Source organism: Notamacropus eugenii, chromosome 1, assembly GCF_028372415.1.
Source record: "Notamacropus eugenii isolate mMacEug1 chromosome 1, mMacEug1.pri_v2, whole genome shotgun sequence".
Classification (NCBI taxonomy): Eukaryota; Metazoa; Chordata; class Mammalia; order Diprotodontia; family Macropodidae; genus Notamacropus; species Notamacropus eugenii.
Window position 1 is genome coordinate 560,950,238 of NC_092872.1, and position 19,835 is coordinate 560,970,072.

At 36.9% G+C, this 19,835-nt stretch overlaps 1 protein-coding gene across 1 annotated transcript in view; it reads left to right on the top strand.

Annotated features, from left to right (window-relative positions):
• The first annotated feature begins 726 nt into the window (after nucleotides 1–726).
• The window catches only part of MYT1L (myelin transcription factor 1 like), a 301,089-nt gene continuing 281,980 nt past the window's right edge, over nucleotides 727–19,835 (top strand). Inside the window, exon 1 of the mRNA XM_072634320.1 lies at nucleotides 727–886. The gene's annotated coding sequence lies outside the window, so the exon portion shown is untranslated. The remainder of the gene's footprint in view (nucleotides 887–19,835) is intronic.

The following is a 19,835-nucleotide window of genomic DNA, read 5'->3' on the forward strand; positions in this document are numbered from 1 at the left end:
ACTTACATTTGGAAAGGACATTGGAGATTATCTATTCCAGTTGTCATCAACCAAAGGACAAAGAAAGGAACATGTTAGTGATTAAAAGCTGTTGCAAAGAATCAGTAAATCCATAAACACACTAAGCATTTTACTTCCTATTTTTATTTAGCTTCAATAAAATATATAGAAATTCAGTATAACAAATGAATAAAAATAGTTTTTTGTAAGCTTAATAAACATCATATATACATATACAATTTTTCATATCATTAATGTTAATTAAAATACAAATTAATTTTAAAGTACTATGGAATTCAGAAGAGTTTTTGTTATTATATATTTTTAAATCAGTGTAGTACTCTGTGAAATGTTTTGACATTAGCAGAGTATCATAATTGAAAAATTTTGGAATCACTGATGTAATTCAACCTCCTCATTGTACACTTAAGGAAAGTGAGTCCCAGAAATAGTATGTCGTATACAAAAGTTCTATAGCTAATAAGCAGAAAATTTGAACTGATATCCTCTGATTCCAAAACCACTGTCTTTTTACTTTACTGTGTTGCCTACAAAGCTTAGGAGATCTTAGAAACGTAAGTAAGAATATTTCTACGCCTAATGGCAGTTGGTGGGCTATAGAGCCTGCTAGTTAACAGATTTAGAGACAATGATATTAATATTCTATTCCTATTTATACTCAAGTAAACTAAAGAGATGCTATATGTTGTTTTCCATGTTTTACAGATGGATAAACTGAGGCACAGGGAGATTAAGTGACTCCCCCACGGTCATACAGCCGGAGAGGACTAGGATTAGACCTCAGAGCTCCTGATCCCCAGACCTGTGTCTTTCCCATTGAGCCACCACGCTGCCTCCCTACCTAAGAGAAAATACTTTCTGTAAGGTAAATGGTGGTCTCTTCTTTATGTTTGGACATATGGAGTGCCTGAAAACATACACACACACACACACACACACACACACACACACATATATATATATATACATAGTAAAGTAATATGACCTATAAGTGCATACTCAGTTCTAAGTAACAGAAGTAGGAGTTTTTACCTTTTTTTCCTATTTGTTTCCAAATAAGGTCTGGTTTGGGTGATTTTTAAAATATTTGTAACTTATCATTTGAGCCAGTGAACATTCAATTTTTCTGAAACAGACTTGAAGGCCAAATAAAACTTACCTCACTAAATCCATAATCCTCTGATTCCAAGAAAAGCTCTACCTTCTTATTTAACTTCTAACCTATGAGTTAGAAGGGGAGCTTTGTCACCTCAGGGAAAAAAAGGTACAGTCACTGGAGGCAGCATATGGTGTAATAACAAAAGGTCCAGAGGATGCAGGTTTAAATCCTTGTTATGCTACTTAACTTGGAACTTTGGACTATTCACTTAACATTTCTGAACATCAGAGATTTTGACTATCTAAACAATTATGGTCATGATACATGTGTTACAGAAACAAAGAAGACATAATAAACAGGGAAACATTTAAATATGAAAAATAAGCAGGTATATTTGTGTGCATGGGTGGCCAGAGTTATACACAGGTGTGCATATGAAGCAACACATAAAGAAAGTTAGGAATCACCTAATCCAATCTCCTCACTTTACAAGGATGAAACTGAGGCAGAGAGGGAAGTAATTTGTCCATGGTTTCATAGATAGTAAGTGACAGAGCCAGGGGAGGAACCCAGCTCCCTGATCCCCATCCTTTGCTGTATGAACTATGCTATGCTGAGAATCAATCTCCTCTACACAAATTCAACCATCTTCAAGAAAGAGATAGGTGGGGGGCTGGAGGGGCAGGGGGAACATTAATGGTATGGTATAGAGTGGTACTAAAGCAGCCAGACAAAATTCTAAATAGAACATCTGCTTGCTGCTCTGTCCTTTCCCTTCGCCAGCATATAGGGAAACAGTTCCTGATCTGGTCAATCATGAAACCTTTCAACATTGTGATCCTGTCGCCTGCCTCCTCCTTCTGTGACCTACTCTCAACCTCAATTCTCCCCCATTCCTCAGCTCAGAAAGCACCTCTGTCATCAGACCTTTCATGCTCCCATATTTATTAGCTTCTCCCCACCACCATCAATTCCTCTGTATTTATTTTGTATATGTGCACATACTATCTCTCTCTATAGAATATAAACTCCCTAAGGGAAGGAATTGTTTCATATATATCTTAGTATAAAAGCACAGTGCTAGGCACCTGGGATTTAATAAATTCTTGTTTCTTAATTGATCAAAATGAAAAAAGAATCTGATATCAATTATTTACCCTTTGCAGATAACTGACTTATTATACCTTGGTCTTGAACTCATTCACACTGTTATACTATCCCTACTATCATTCACATTTTAATTTTCCTATGTAAGAGAATAGTGGGGAAATATAGAGAGCTAGAGGAGTCCATGAAATCATCCTAGGTATATTCAGAAGCTGGAGGTATTGAAAACACAGTCTTCCTGCTCCCTTATAGGAGATATGTTGGAATGGGCCAGTTTTTTCTCCTGCAGGCCTAAAAGAGCTGCAGAAAATAGTAAATGGCTTTGAAGGAGTTGTATAGCTAAGGATCGATAAATAGTAGAGTTCAGCAAACACTGTCATTAGCAACCAGCAGTCAAATCCAGGGGAAAGCAGAAATACATATCCACAGGACTATTTCTTCCCATGGGAAGAAGAACCCATGACCTTCTGTCACTTTCTTCAAGTTCCTGCTGCCAACCTGGCCCTCACATCCAGCTGTCAGCAGTCCCCTTCCCTGTCACCATGGTCCTCTTCCCAGCCTAATGACATTTCCCAACTGATAAATCAAAGCATAGAATCACAGAACTTTCAGGGCAGGAAAGGATATTAAGGATCATCTAATTCCTCATTTCTAGTCCAAATTTCCTTATGAGGCCCAGGGAGGAAGAAAGATTCCTCCAAGGGAGTAGCAAGTTGTTGTCAAAAGACCACTGAATTTGCAAATAGATGATCTGGTTTTGAATAATATTCCTGCTACTTACAGTCAATAATCCATTGGGCAAGTCACTTCCTTCTCCCGGGCTTCATGTCCTTTTCTGTTAAGTGAGAGAGTTGAATGAAATGGTCTCTACAGTCCCTTTCAGTTCTAAAATCTAAGTTTACATGGCTAGCAAATAGAGAAGGCAGGACTGGAATTCAGGTCTTCTGACTCTTTTTAAGCCCTGCCCTCCCCTTCTTTTGTCCTTCAATGGGAGTTGTTTCCTGGTACATTTGACTTGGTTATTTTTAGTTAATGTCGAATTATCTTTTTGTACCACAACTTAGTTTTACCTGATATACAGGAATGCATTCCTCAGTTTCTTATATTATTTCTTCCTCTGAGAACAACCTTGTCCCTCTAGGCCTTAATTTCCTCCTCTGTAAAAATAGAGACGTAGGCTCCTGGAGTTAATAGGAAGCCACTGGAATTAATAAACTAGCAGGGATGTGACATGATGAGAATCATGTTTTAAGAAAATCACTTTAGTGGCTAAGTGGAAAATGAATTGGAGTGAGGAGAGACTTGAAGTAGGCAGGTCCAGCAGAAGGCTAATGCAGAAATCAAGGCATAAGGTAATGAGGATCTGCACTAGAGTGGTAGCAGTCAGAAGAGAGAAGGGGGCGTGTTTGAGAGATGTTGCCAAGGTGAAGCCAACAGACCTTGGCAGCAGCTCAGATATGGGGAGTGAGAGAAAGTGAGTCTAGGATGACTCACTCTTAGATTGCAAGGCTGAAGGACTGGGAGAATGGTGTCCACCTCTATGGTAATAGGGAAACAGGAGGAGGGAAGGATTAGGGAAAAAAATACTGAGTTTTTTTGGACATACTGAGTTTAAAATGTCTGCTGGACATCCAGTCTGAGTTGTCTGAAAGGCAGGTGAAGATGTGAGAATGCAAATGTGAGAAGGGTAGATTTGAGAATCATCCTCATAGAGATGGTAATTAAATCTATGGGAGCTGATAAGATCACCAAATGAAGTAGAGACCCCTACCGTTAGAGAGCATGATCTGGAAGAAGATGCAGTAAAGTAGACAGAGAAGGAGGGGTCACATAGGTAGAAGGAAAACCAGAAGAGAGTATTTATCCTTGAATGGAGAGTTCCAGTCCTGTGTCCTTAAAGGTCAGATGCAGCAGGAGATGTCAAAGCAAGGATTGATCTGCATTATACTAGAGGTTCTCTACCTCCCAGTTAGGAGTTTTGAATGGCAGAAGGAGGCAGCAGATGTCTTGTACTCGTACAGATGGAAATGGTTGCTTTGGGGAAGATGGAAGATGTGCCTGACCTGACCCCCAAAAGCCCTTCCTCAGGAAACACACTGTGCTGCTAAATAGGCTCCGGGTCCTAGGGTACCTAGGGTCTGAGGTCTTTTCACCTGAAGAGGCTGGCTATGAGGGAGCATCATCAAGTGGAAGACTCCCTACCATATGGTACAAGGGATCTCAGAAGCAGTTTATAGATAAGCAATCTGTGGCCCAGAGAGACTAAGAGACTTTTCTAGAATCACACAAGTTTTAAGTATCAGAGATGGGAGTGGAACCCAGATCTTCTTCCAAAGATTCCAGTCAGGCCATCTTCCATTGTACCCCACTGCTAGTTAAAAAATCGGTATTCATCTTCATTTGAGAGGTTTTGTGACATAGTTTTTAAAAAAAAAAAAAAAGACCCTATCCTAAGGGACAGGAGAGAATGGGTTTCAAATCCTAACTCAAATCCTAACACAACTAAGCTTCTAACTTCAGTTTTCTCATCTATAAAATGGGAATCATATTGTTTATAGTATAACCATAAGTATTTCATAGGATTGTTGTGTTTGAAATGAAATAATGAATACAACATACACTGAACACTTTAAAGTACTGTATGAATTCAATTTTTTTCATCTTCTACTGTATCTAATGTTTTTTAGCTTTAGATTTCATAGTAATCTAGATTCAGTAGGACCTTTCTGCTAATGAATTGTTATTTTTTGAATACGTTAGATCAGTTGCCTTCATAAATAACTCTGTGAGTAACAAGTAGTATGTTTTATTATGCTTATTTTACAGATATAAAAATCAGAAGATAGCAGTATATACAGCACCAATATAACAACCGTACCAAATGAATCAGTATGGTTTGGTGATTCCACATGCAGCCACTAATTAAGCTAACTTTGACACAAACAAAATCCCAGGAAAACCAGTCTCAGAGGCTCTTTTAGTTATTTTGAGACTTTTGATAAGGTTGGTACATAGATTTTAACCAAGAACTAAAGCTTTTCAAGTGTTAATTGAGCCACTTCAGTGCCAGAAAGTTAGAGAGAGGAGGACTGAAACACAATTGAAAGAAAAACTTCCTATCACTTTTGTTGTTGTTCAATATTTTCCATCATGACTGATTCTCAGTGACTCCATTTTGGGATTTTCTTGGCAAAGAGCAAAGATACAGAAGTGGTTTGCTATTTCCTTCTCCAGCTCATTTTACAGATGAGGAACTGGGGCAGAGTTAAGTGACTTGCCTAGGGTCACATTGCTAGTAAGTGTTTGAGACTGGATTTGAACTCAGGTCCTCCTGCATCCAGGGCAGCTCCTCTATCTGCTGAACCACCTGGCTCACCCTCCTAGCAATTAGACTTATGCAAAAGTGCAATGGGTTTTCTTATTGGAATGTAGTGGATTCTTATCATAAGGGGTCTGAATGATCACTCTTTGGGGATGTAGATCAAGAAAAGGTTTAATCAGATGATCCGTGAGGCCCCTTCCAACTCTAAGATTGTACCATTCTTTGAGTACATGTAAGCAACAAAGTGGGTTCTAATCAAGCCGCAAACAGTACCCAGCTATGTGCCCCTGTGCAAGTCCCTTAACTTCTGTCCACCCCAATTTCTTCAGCTGTAAAATGGGAATAATAATAGCACCTACTTCCAATTGTTCTAAAGATCAAATGAGATAGTATAGATCAAACCTCACAGTGTCATCTGATTCTTTCATGGTGCTGCTTTCTTCAGAGTGATGTGTTTCTACCCTCAGTTGAGGTATTACATTGCCTTTGCTAGGAATTGTGCTTCTGATTTCCCCTGCGTATCTTTGCTGGTCTCTATTTCTTGCTACTTTCTGAAACCATTTGCTGGTTCTCAGCTATACTGGTCCTTCCAGTCTATCTGCTTCTAACTGGTGACAAGGGCTAATATGCTTAGTCCCATTCATAGCTTAAGGCTATGTAGCCTAAAGTCAGAACAGCTATACTCAGTTAGACAGCCAACAGTAGGGAGGAGAGGCCCCAGGCTATGATAAATCTTTTCTTTTGACTCACTGCACTGATACTTTCACTCAAGGTCCCTGGCCCCAGCTAGAAGATTAGGGATTAGAAAATTCCTTTTTAACTCCTGTCAAATCACTGATTGTTGGTCTGCATCCCTAAAATCCATTTTGAACAGTACATACACACACACACACACACACACACACACACACACACACACACACACAAACTTAAGAACTTGGTAGATCTGGAATGATGAAGGTCCATTCAATTGCCTTAATGCTCCTGGTTGAACAAGCTCTTGATAAACAAAGCTGGGGAAAGAATAAAAGGGCTAGGAGAAGCAGAAATAGTTAAAAGCTTCCACTTTGCTCTACATTCTGGCCTTTTTTATAAATACCTGCCAACAACAAAATCACAATCTTTGTTTAGCTTTTTGGCCAACACAAAAGTACGTATCTATCTATAGAAATAAATAACTTTCAGCCATGAAAGAAGGGAGTAAGACTCAGGACTTTTACTAGTCATGCCTATACTTTTTCCACTGATGAAACCCTCCAAAGGACCACTGCTAATCCCTATTGCTGGAAGACATGGTATGCTCTCAGGAAAATGAAAGTTGAAATTATTACAATTGAAAGCTGTTACCCAGAGCAGGACAAGGTACTATACCAGACTGACTACATAAGAAGGACATTTCTATAGTGTCTTAACATTATTACTGTATATTCTTTCTCTTGGTGATCTCATCAGCATCCCCTATGGATTTAACTATTATCTCTCAGCAGATGACTGCCAAATCCACATATCCATCTTGACCTCTTTTTTGAATTCTAGTCTTATATTTCCAATTCCTTGCTAGGCATCTCTAAGTATACACACCACAGGCATCTCATATTCAAAATGACCAAAAGAGAGCTCATTTTCTTTACCACTTAAATTGTCAGACTTCCTAATTTCTCTATTTGTATCAGGGATACTATCATTCTTATTCCCACCTGCATGTAGAATCTAGGAGTCATCCTTGACCTTATATCACTCACACCTCATATCCAACCAGTCTCTGAGTCTAGTCAATTTCATTTTATCAACGTCTCATATAATTCCCCTTCTTCCTATTATAGTACAAATGCCCCAACTCAAGCCTCCATCACCTTTTGGCCAACTATTGCAAAAGCCCCCTAATCAGTTATCCTGCATCTATCTTCAGTCTCTCTTCAATCCATTTTCCACACAGCTGTCAAATTATTTTTTCCCCTAAAGCACAAATCTGATTGCCACTATCCTGACCAAGAAGTTTCAGCATTGCCTTTAGGATAAAACACAAGCATCTTTATTTGACATTGAAATTTATTCACAATCTCTCTGGCCCCAGCCTCTTTTTTTTTTAAGAAACTATGCATTCTTTCGTATAACCTATGCTCTAGTACAACTATCATGCTTACTGTTCTCTGTAACACAAAATTCTAACCCTTACTTCCATATCTTTGCAAAAGCTGTCTTCCATGCTAGGAAAGCACTCCTTTCTTGGAATACCTGGATCCCTTTAAGCTAAAGTACTATGTCCTTTAAGAAACCTTCTCTGACTCCCCTCATTGTTTGTAGTATATGATTAATTTTTATCTGTAAAATTATTCAGATGTCCCCACCACCACCCTGGTCTTCCCTGACACAAGAACATATTCCTCAGTAGGAATATATAAGGTCCTTGGGGGAAGAGAATATGTCACTTGTGGGTGTACTTAGATCCCCAGGATCTAACACAATGCCTGGTTCATAATAAGTAAGTGCTAACTAATGCTTATTTGTTGAATGAATGAATGAAACATTTTTTCTTATTTTATCAGAAGTAATCAGATCATAGTTCTATACCAAGAAGGGACCTCGAAGGCATCTAGTCCAGCCTCTTAAAACTGAGACAGGGGAGGTTGAATGATTTGCCCAAGATCTTCCAGGAAGTGTGAGATAGGGAGTTTTGTAGCTGTATAGTGATTGTTGCCTACCCTTGTCTATGAGAATGACATGAGCTGGTCTAATTTTTCTTCAGCTGTTTGAGTGTTTTCCTCCTAAGGTGATAATTTATAACACTTCAACTCCTCTCTCCCTCATATAGGAAAAAAAATACTTTAATTAATACTGCCTAGAAGAGCAAATTAGATTCCTTTTTGCCTTACCAGAATCCTTTGTTTCCTAGTTTTCTTCCTAAATCTCTTCCTTCTTCTTCAAGGACTCTTCTTCCTAGTCATGTTTAGAGTATCGTGTTGAGTTCTAGGCAATATGTTTTGGGTGGGATGCTGACAAACTGGAACACGACCAAATAGAGGGGTAGGGAGCCTCAAGTCTTTCTTTATGAGCTTTGATTGAAGAAACTAAGGATAATCCACCTAGGACAGGGAAGAGTTGGAACCATAGGAGCTAGAGTTGGTCAAGACCTCACTTCTTGGAGACATGCAACTTTTTATTTTATTTTATATTTAATTCATGAAATAAAACAAGCATTTCTGTAACACAGTAGAATTTCAAAAAGATGATTGCACTTGAAACTGCAAATCCATTATGTACAACTTGCTATTTCTTTTTAAATATATAATAAAGTTATCATGTAAATTTCCTTTTTTTCCTTTTTTTCTTCCCTCTTCTCCCTTTGCCCTAGAGATAGCTACCATCAGACAAAAATATGTGTGTATATACACACATTATATATATATTTACATGTTAAATCATTCTGTGCATACTTCTGTTTATGAGTTTTTCTTTCTGTGGCTGCAGATAGTATCCTCCTTCATATGTCCTTTGTAGCTAATTTGAGTACTTATAATAGTCAAAATGACTTGGTCACTCAAAGTTGTTCTTTAAATGATATCACTGTTACTTTATACAATGTTCTCTTGGTTATCTTATTTTGTTCTTCATTATTTCATGCAAGTCTGTCCATGTTTTTTTTTTTTTCTAAAATCAATGAGTTCGTCATTTCTTATAGCACAGTAGTATTCTTTCATGAAAAGTATTATCACATGGGCAGGAGTTCTTAACCTGAGGACCTCAAACACTTTTTTGAAAATATTTTGATAACTTCATTTCAACATAATTGGCTTCCTTTGTAATCCTATGTATTTTGCTTTATGTATTTAAAACATTCTGAAACAGGGCCCATCAGTTTCACTAGACTGCCAAAGGGATCAATGATAACAAACGAAGTTAAGAAGCCTGTAGTAGAGGAAAGAGCACTTGATTTGGAGTTAGGTTTAAATCCCAGCTCTTGTGTGTGACTTGAGATAAATCATTTCATCTCTCTGGGCTTTGATTCTATCGTATATAAAATAAAGGGGCTAGACTATATAACCTGTAAGGTTCCTCCTAGCTCTAAATCTATGTGGCTGTATTCTCTTCAACTGTACCTATAATTTGGCCCCAGGAAAGGCGATAGGGATAGTGAGAGAACTGTGATCCAAGGTATTAAAGAGAGAGAGATTTTAGCTCAGCGTAAAGAAGAGTTTCTTGATCATTATAGCTTCCCAACAGTGAATTGAGCTCCCTCATGAGATAGTATTTTTTTAATTCTCTGATCACTAGAATAAGAAAAATATTTAGTTGAAGATAAATTTTCTTAGTAATTTTCAAAATCAAGATACTTAAAAGATAAATTGAGCTTGCTACATTTTATTTCAGTAATACTAATTAATAATAGCTAACATTTGTATAGTACTTTAAGATTTGCAAAGTGTTCTAAATATGTTAACTCATTTGATTCTCACCACAACTTTATGAGGCAAGTGCTGTTATTATCCCCATTTTATAGATGAGGCAACTGAGGCAGAAAGAAGTTAGGGGACTTACCCAGGGTCACATGGCTAGTAACTGTTTGAGGCAGAATTTGAACTTTGTTCTTCCTAACTAAAAGTCTTATTCTTTATCCACTGTGCTACCTATCTGCCCCCAGGTAGAGTGTTTTATTTTGTTTTCATTTACTTCACTTAAAAATCAGAAATTCTATCAACTCATTCAAAAAATATTTACAGTACCCCTACTTGATGCAGGATGGTTAATGTATTAAGACTCTACAAGTAGCTTTAGGACTTTTTAGACTTCTTCATGAAAGATTAATTATGAGGAGCTAAGAGTAATTCCCTTTACAATTTATAATTTGCTTGAATGCTAAATTATTTTTCCTTTCTTCCTACTACTTTGTTATGTATAGGTTAACACATATAATATTTCAGAGAGGGCAGAATTGGCTGGTATCATTAAGGAAAACCTGATATGAGAAACAGGATATGACCCAAACCTTGAATGCACAAACAGTAAAAGGGAAAGAACTGTAAAAGGAAAGTAACATGATTAAAGGAATAGAAGCCACAGCATAATAAAGAAGTCAGGCTTAGAGCAAATGGTGCATGCTGGGAAGGAGTGAGAAATAGGATTGGCTAGATTGGAAATGGATTTGTCAGGGTATATGAAAGCTAGGCACAGGGCTTTAGAATTGATGATAAATGACGATGAGGAACATTTAAAGCTCAGAGGGATTATAGGATTTAGAGATAGACCAGAACTTCAAGATCATACAGTTCATTGCTTTCATTTTATAGATAAGAAATTCAGATCCAAAGAGGGCACTTACCCAAGGTCACAAAAATAATAAGGAATCAAACAAGTTCTCCAACTCCTGTTCCAACACTCTTTAAACTATATGACTCTAGTGCTTGGGAATAAGGTGTTGAAAGAGATTGATCGTTGGAATGAAGAATTCAATCTTCGAAAGAATAGAGCTAGGATGACCAAGTAGAAGGCTACAGGAATACTAAAGGCATGAGGGTATAATGCTTCAGGTTAGAGTTGTGGCATGGGAAAGGGAAGATCCAATTTTCCTCAACAGGAAGAATTATAGGATTTTTGAGTTATGGGGTACGGTAAGAGCTAACATTTATATAGGACTTTAAAGTGTGAAAAGCCCTTACATATATTATCTCATGTAATTCTCAAAATGACCTTGGAAGTAAGTACTTACAAATATTGTTGTTTCCATTTTACAGATAAGAAAATTGAGGCTTAGAAGGGAAGTGACTTGTTCATAGCCATATAGTAAGGGGAGGTCAATTTGAACCCAAGTGTCTCCTGAGTTCTAGTCCTTTGTTTTTGTCTCTGTTTTTTCACAATACACAGTGAACAGTCAAAGGAAACCATTGATTTTCTTGTGTAGGAGCCTAGCAAAATGACGCCACAAATAAGAAAATTAGGGAAGCTGAAAAGGGAAGCCACTTCAGTGGGAAAGATGTTTATCTATAACCACACTAAAATCTAAATGTAAATATCCTAAGGGGATCCTAATGAGAAATGTGAGATTGAAAGCTGGGTAGAGTAGGTCAAGAGATCTAGAGTGAAAATCAGAATCGTATCATTAGAGAGTTTTCCATTCTAAATCAAAGCCCATGCCTATGGACAAGGAGCTAAGTCCTGAACTAAATAGGAGGAAAAGTTGTAGCAGTATTTCATTTGGGAAAGCACACATCACTATTTTCAACATACTCAAGTTATTGACTGCCCCACCAAGATTCTCCCTATGATGCTATGTGGCTGCAAAACATGGAAAATCATATACAGAAGAATCAAAATCCCTCAAGTTCAAAGACATGCTAGAATATTGACCATAGGTGTAAATAGACCAGGATATAAACAATAATTACTTGTTCATGGGAGGTGTACAAAAAAGATATTATCAATGATAAGTATATCCAGAAAAGGAAGGGGGTCTCTCATGAAGGAGTGAGGAATAACAAATGGACAGCTTGAGTAGTGCAATGTTATCCATAGATTAGTTACATCTTTACTCATTACCTAGATCTTCTATAAAGGATTAGCAAAAGATACGAACAAGGATTATACAGGATGAGAGAGACTGAATGGTCTGCCATCTATAGTATGGAAAGATTACCTATCTTGATAAGACCCCATTCAAAAATAAGTATTACTGTACAGGAAAATGGCCCCATAGATAGACTGGCTTCCTGATATGGTTACAATGAATTTTATCATATTAAAAATCCCATAGACATGCTTTCTCAAGAACCTGATTAAAAGTCACTTTTTATAAAGAAAAAAAAGGTTATATGTAATTTGCATTAAAAGTAGGAGAAGAGAAGTATATTGGTTACGTAATCTTTTGTTGTACCATCCCATAAGAATTAACTTTCAATTTTCCTTTCCTTTTTCCTTTCCTTCCTGACCGTTAAACCTAACTCACTCTTTGAAAACAATTCACAGAAAAATAGAATTTTGTTTTGGGGTTCTGGGTCAGTGCCACTTTCTTATTTCCCTCAGCTAGGTTCAAAGCATTGACTTTCAAAAGGAGAACCACTGAAGAGTCACTAAGGAATATAGGTGGAGCAGGGGAGAGATTAGTGTTACAGTGGAGAAAGATATCAGTTACTTTCAAATTCCTATAGAATTTGACTATGTGGTTTCTATTAAATGTTTGAATTTGAGCTTATTTCCATTATAACAAAGCAATTGGTTGCGTAGATTGAAAGGTTAATGAAGACAGGGTCTATATCATGCTTCTTTGTATTCTCCATAGAAAACACACAGTGATTTTCACATAGTAGGTGCTCAAAAAATGATCTTTGAAGGAAGATGAACTTCTTTTAGTTTAAAGAGAAATGGTAAAAAAAAGACTAAAGTCCAACACACTAGTATTTAGTACCAGGATGGCATAATATCAAAGCGATTAGGGGAGATAAGATTTTTTGTAGTATCAGGCATGAACATGTAGGTATGAGCCACAACACTGTAAACAACTTTCCTTTCTCTCTCTTCTCACTTTATGCCAAATTGTTTTCCTAACCTTCACACATTCTAACAGATTAAGGGAATGGACGGTTTCTAGAAGGAGCAGCCACATGGCTATAACTCACTTTTAAGGTACTAAGAGTGACCTTGAAGTAGGAAATGTATTACTGTAGCTGCTAAGCCCCCATCAGTGTACTTCCCAAATAAATCATCAAAAATAATACCATTAGATCTTAATCATGAAATATTTACTAAATACAGTACAAAACATGAATTATCTTAATAGTCTTCCTGTAAACCTAGTTCACATTCTCCCACAAATGTACACAATGTAGATAAAGAGGAGTGCCCAACTTACAAAAAACATATCTTAGAAGCACATGAACAGAGAAATTCATGTGCTCAGGGCAACTCATAACTCTGAACTGCAGGCCTTGATGTCTCTGATTCCCTTAGGGAATCGTCTGCACCAAAATCTCTTGCTGGACAACGTTGTTTCTCCACTATTTACTCCACTCAAGTCTCTGCTTGCCTTGACTCTAAGAAAGTATGACTCTCTTTTAGCAAAAGCAGTTTTCATAAACCTAGGATCTTTAGAACTATACAGATCAGCTCTCTTGGTGAAACTCTGACGAGTTTCACTGTCTCAAACTTAGGGGTGAGTAAAGAGAAAGAAAGACAAACCTTGCCTTTCCCCAACAAGTTTTGTTAAGTTGAAAAGTATTCTTGTTCCTCCATTCAACTCCCAATGGCAAAACTTTTCCTCCAAACTATTCAACTCCCAACGTAAGATGAAAAACCTGTATTCCCCTCACCAGCTAATCAGTGGGCAAAGCAAGCTATAACCTTTTCTTTGAGCTCTTAGGTTTGGCTGCTTAGCCATCCACCCAACAGATCTTCTCTTGTTAGGACCAAAATCTCTGCAGTCCAAAAGGAAGCTTGTTGACAGGCAGAACGTTAATAGTGGAGACTATATTGTACTTGGTGTGAGGAGAACTGGGTTCAAAAACTAATTTATTAGCTGTGTGACCCTCTGTGATCACTTAACCACTCTGAATTTCAGTTTGCTCGCTAACCAATGGGAATGATAATAGTACTTACACAACCTAATTCACCAGGTTGTTATGAGGAAAGAACTCTGTTAAACTTAGCATGGTATACTAATATCTGCTGTTATTATCATATTTGACATCATGTTTTCAGATTTCCCAGATACACAAAATGTAAGCAAATAGATGCTATCACCAGTACTTTTCCAAAGTCATTGATCCAAAGTACTGTTACAGCCAAAAACACCAATACCATATTGGGTTTCTTCGGAAAGAGTATTAGGGAAAAAAAGCAGAAATAACGTTCTAGTTTTAAATACGTTTATGGTATGTCTACATCTGCAGTACTGTGTGCACTGTGTGCAGTTCTGGCCTCTGTATCTCAGAAAGAATATACTAAGACTAGAAATGGGCCAGACAAGGACATATGTAATGATTTATTGTTTTGTTGATGGTCTAGTTTTAAGAAAGTGGTGGAGAAAGTGCTAATAATGCAGATTAAACTTTAAAGTGTGTCATTGTAGTCCCAATGCAATATTCACAACACCTATGGTGGCTATGAATATGCCAGCGCAGTTATGAATCCCAAAATACAACAGACTCTCCACGTGGAAGACAGAACCAAAATATTTATTCAACCACCAGAAAGCTGAATCCCAACACCAGAAAGTCAAATCCATAGTAACAAAGAAATCTATACACAATAACAAAGGAGAGGACAACACCATCCCCAAGTCTTCTCTCTGTTGGCTTTCCACAAATCAGTTCCCTTAAACAAAATCACAGACTCTCCCACTCGTGCTAGTAGCTGCCTGCTCTCTCTTTCCCAGCCCTAACTGGTCTGACCAACTTCCTCTCAGCTCTGCTCGAGTTCCACCTCTTTCTATTCCACCCTTCCTGTTCAACACCTTCCTGTTCCACTCATTCAGCAAGCTCCTCCTACCACAAGCTTCATGTGACTCAGGCTTCCATGTGACTTAAGTGGGTCACATAGGTCTATTGGTGGATGGAAAAGACCTTCCCATTCCATTAAAAATACCTTAACAATACAGTTGTACACATATTTTTTTTTTTCTGGAGAGCCAATTATTAAACATTTGTCAGCACACCCCTGATTGAGAACCATGTTTACAGCTTCAAATGATTACAAAAACTTAAGACGTGAAAAGGACCTCAGAGACCTCTAGACCAATTCATACCCAAGACATAAATGCTGTCATCTACATCCACCCTCTATTTGAAGACCTCTGGTGATTCACTATACCTGAGGCTGGCTATTTCATTTGTGCCAACCCTATTGGGAGGTTTTTAGATCTTCACTTCAATGTTTCTTTGCTCTTTGAGCCTTCGTTGAATTTTGGGTTTGTCATGGGAAAGAGAAGGGAATGGACTGAGAGGGAACAGCTTCTGTAGAGGAGACTAACTTTACCATGACGTCCATTAGATCTTTAACATCATTCTATGAAAAACTATATCATAAAAATTGGGGAAGGTGTTGAGGGCAGTCAATCTTCTAGCATGAGCAATAAAATGAACTGCAATTTTCACACAAATAAATAAATAGCAAGATTTAATGAGCTAGTACTCATAACTAAAATACAGCCATGGAAACGGATGTGGCCACAGATGAAGCCCCTTGGAAAGCTAATATTTTTATAACGAAATGTACAAAAAATGGAGGAGATGAAAAACTACATAATGGTAGGCTGAACCAATAAGTAATGCCAAGGACCCAAAAGACTTTGACAAGCTAAGGGTTACAAAAATTCCTTAAGGCAATGAAAAGAATTTTTAAGGACATTGAAGAGCAAGGAAACAAAAAGAAAGAAATGCCTGATGGTGTGATATTCCTTGATAACAAAAGGAAAACATGACTTCAGCTTCTCTTTAAGATCCATTTTTCTCTGTCACAGAAAATGATTTTCAAAATGGAAAAGGTAAAATATCAGTTACAAAAGAAGTACATATCAGTGAGAATGGGCAAAGAAGTTTTAAGAAAGCATCAAACTACTTTACATAAGTTGTCCATGCCATGCCCAGGTAAATTACATCTTAGAGATACTGAAGTATCTTATAAATATGATATCTGAGAAAAGTACCAGAAGATTAGAGATGGGAAGATGTCCTGGTTTTCAAAAAAGAAAAGTACATTCTGGAATTTAAAAAAAACTAATGGACTTGACTTCAATTATTGACAAAATTTCAGAATGGATATTAAACAAATCCTATTTGAATAATTGGAAAGTCAAGCCATGTTTACTAAGAAATATCATAGGTTCATGAAAAACAAATCAGGACAAACTAATGTCATTTCCATCGTGATATGACTCTTGAACTATCAGACTTTGTAGCTGTTGTGTCAGATTTTAGCAGCAGATATGCAAAGTCTCTCTTGATATCTATGGAAATGAGAACATAATAGTTACTGAATTATAATACAACTAGTAGGATTCAAAATTGGCTATACAGTCACATTTTTAAAAATGGATGTTATACTGAAAGAAAATCTCTGAAAGTATGCTTTAGGACTGTTTCTGGCCCTATGTTGTTTTACATGTTTATTAATGATTTTGATAAAGACATAGGAGGCATGCTTATAAAACTTTTAGATGATATAAATCAAACAAATTGGGATGAAAAAGCAGAATGCAGAAGGATCTTACAAGCTAAATGTAACAAAATATAATAAAGATAAAAGAAAAATCCTTCATCTTTGTTCAAGCAATTATTTATACATGTTCAGGATGAAGAACTGATTTGACTTGTCAACAAGGACCTCCTTATGAGTTAACATTGTGATGCAGCTTAAGAAAAAAAAGTTAATGTAACTGTGTGTAGAATCAATGGAACTAAATTGTCCAGAATGAGAGAGGTGTTAATCTTAATGTTTATCCTCCCCACTCCCCCATCTCGTCAATCCCCTCATCAGATCACAACTGGAGTATTTATTTTCAATTCTGAGAATTATATTTTAAAAGTGACATTCATTGGCAGCTCTTTTCATACTAGCCTAAATCTGGGAACTAATGTGGTACCCACCTTTTGGAAAATTATCAGACCAATCATGATGATGAGGGCTGGAAAGGATAGGGGTAAGAGATTCCCTGCAAAGACCAGAGTATCAGGGACAGGTTGCTTGGAATGAATTTATGGACTCAAGCATTCTGAAGGTCCAGATAAAGATTTACTATGCTTTTCAGCAGACAAGAGTTTTTAGGGAACCTGCAACCTTAGAGGGGTACAGGTAAAGTTTATATAGGATATTCTATAGTAAAATATGTGCCAAATATGATTCAGGGCAGGATTAGGGAGTGGTTAAGGAATGGTTAATTCTTAAAGGAACATGTACTTTTAGTATCTACTGCACAGGTATTTTACCCAGAGTTCATCAAGAAATAGCTCAAGGTTGGGGCTACATGAAGGTGTGGTTTTAGACCTGAAACATCACTAAGTCCACTAAGGGTCAGGACTCATACCAGGCTGTTCTCATCAATGCCTTGTTAGACAAGATAAATAAAAGGGAGAATACATATGTCTGAGTCTAGGATACATATGATTGATCAGTGAGTAGTAAATGTCATTATGACCCAGTACACAGCCAGTTCAGCTAATATACAGCTAATATTCAGACTAATAAATTCTGTAGGTGCAACTGGCTACTATAGCAAGAAAGCAGATAATGGTTGTTGCTGTGGCAGGCTGTGTCCTTGGGCTGGGGAGAAACTGCCTGGGATAGTGTTTTGAGGTTAGGGAGAAATGTGATTTTTGAGAGAAACATGATTTTAGAATTGAGGCCCAAGCACAGGCACCCAAGCACCCTATCAATGATAGATTGGTTATGGAGTTAGGAGAAAGGGGGCTGCTGTATTTCTTCGTGATACTCTTGTATCTTGGATCCCTTTCATCTTTCAAGATGAAATCACAAATCTCTTGAACAAATTATGAAAAAAGAACTTTGCTTTTTTATCATGACTTTGAGTTCCCCATTCTTTTTCATAAAATTTATAGTTTTCAGATCTATAACTGAGTATTTAAAGTAGTAATGAAATTAGGCAACAGAAAATATGACCCTCCCTGCCAAATGAGAAAGAGACAAGATACATCAATAAGTAACTATGTAATGCACATTTTTCTTCTGATGAAAAATTCAACTCCACTATTGCCCTGTTGGTTGTGAATTGGTTCATCTAGTCTGGAAAGCAATTTGGAACTATGCCTCTCAAGTTAAGAAACTGTGTATACTCTTTGACCCATTACTATATCCCAAAAGTGATCAAAGAAAATGTAAAAGGACCTAAAGGTACAAAAGTATTTATACCAACTTTTTTTGTATTCACTAAAAACTGGAAACTAAGGGGTTGTGCTATCAGGGAGTGGCTAAACAAATTATAGTATGTTGATGTAATGGAATAGTTTTATGCCATTAAAAAATGGTGAAATGTACAGTTTCAGAGGAAATCGGGAAGACTTTTTTGAATTTATGCAGAGCAAAGTGAGAACTAAATAAATTTCTACAATGATTACACTATTATAAAGAAAAACCACTTTGAAAGATTTTAGAATTCTAATCAATGTAGTGATAAACCATGAGTCCAGAGAACTACTGAAGATGAAAAATGCCACCACCTCTTGCTAGGGACCTGTTGAATGTAAAATGTGTAGGAGACATGCATTCTCTTTAAAATATAATTTTCCCAGATCTACGTTCTTTTAGTATAGAATTTTTGGACATGGTCAATCTGAGAATTTTTTTTTTTGGACTATGAATATTTATTTGGAGGGTGTTTTTTTACATGTTTAATTTAAAGGGGCAGTGGGAGAAAGAGAGGGAAAGGAAAAGAAAGGGAAGGAAAGATAGATTTTTAAGTGACATTGACAGACTGAAATATAAAGAGAGGAAAGCAATAAGAATGATTTGAGAACTCAGAATGATAATACATGGAAAAGGAACTCCTCCCCTTTCACTAGAGGCCTCTAAAAAAAAAAAGGCTGTATTAACCAATTAGTGTGTTGTAGAAGACTTTCTTATCTGCTTCTGTGTTGCACTAGATGGCATCTGGGGTCCCTTTCGACTCTAGGACTGTGTGATTTTCTGATTTCTTAATACTAAATGAATTTCCAATGTAATTTTTGCCATTCTCCTCATGCTAACCTTTCCACAGAGGTCACTAATTATATGATGTTACCTTGATTTTTATTCTTTCCTGTAAGTACTTCAGAATGATATTCTGAGTACCTAAAAATAACATAATGAGCACCATGCTATTTGGAAAGAGAAATTTTCATTATTCTATTATCTCACATTTTCATAATTATTTAAGGTTTACAAAGCAATTATTGAGCTGCCTGTGATGTGATTTTTTTATTTTTTTTTTTGCTAAAGGACCATCCTTTGGACTCCCTATAGCCATCTTTGAGGTTTTTTGAAACTTTGAGTTAGTTTTTAAATCCCTTCAAATGCTTCATTAGCTTTTAAAGCTTTAAATGTGGCTATAAGGAATCCCTCCTTGGGTGAAGGGAACCCAAGATGTTAGTTACAAGCAAATACCCTGAGGCCATTTTTGAAGTTCCCAAACCTTCCATCTCTGTATTTAAAATCCCTTTCCCTGTTTAAAATCAAATGGTTGCATACTGAGTGGCACTGTTCACATTTAACCTTCCACTGATTTTGAGATTTCCTGTGGCCTACCCATGGTGTATGAGCTTTTTGGTTGCAGAAATAAATATGACTCTCGTGGATGGTGAATTAATATTT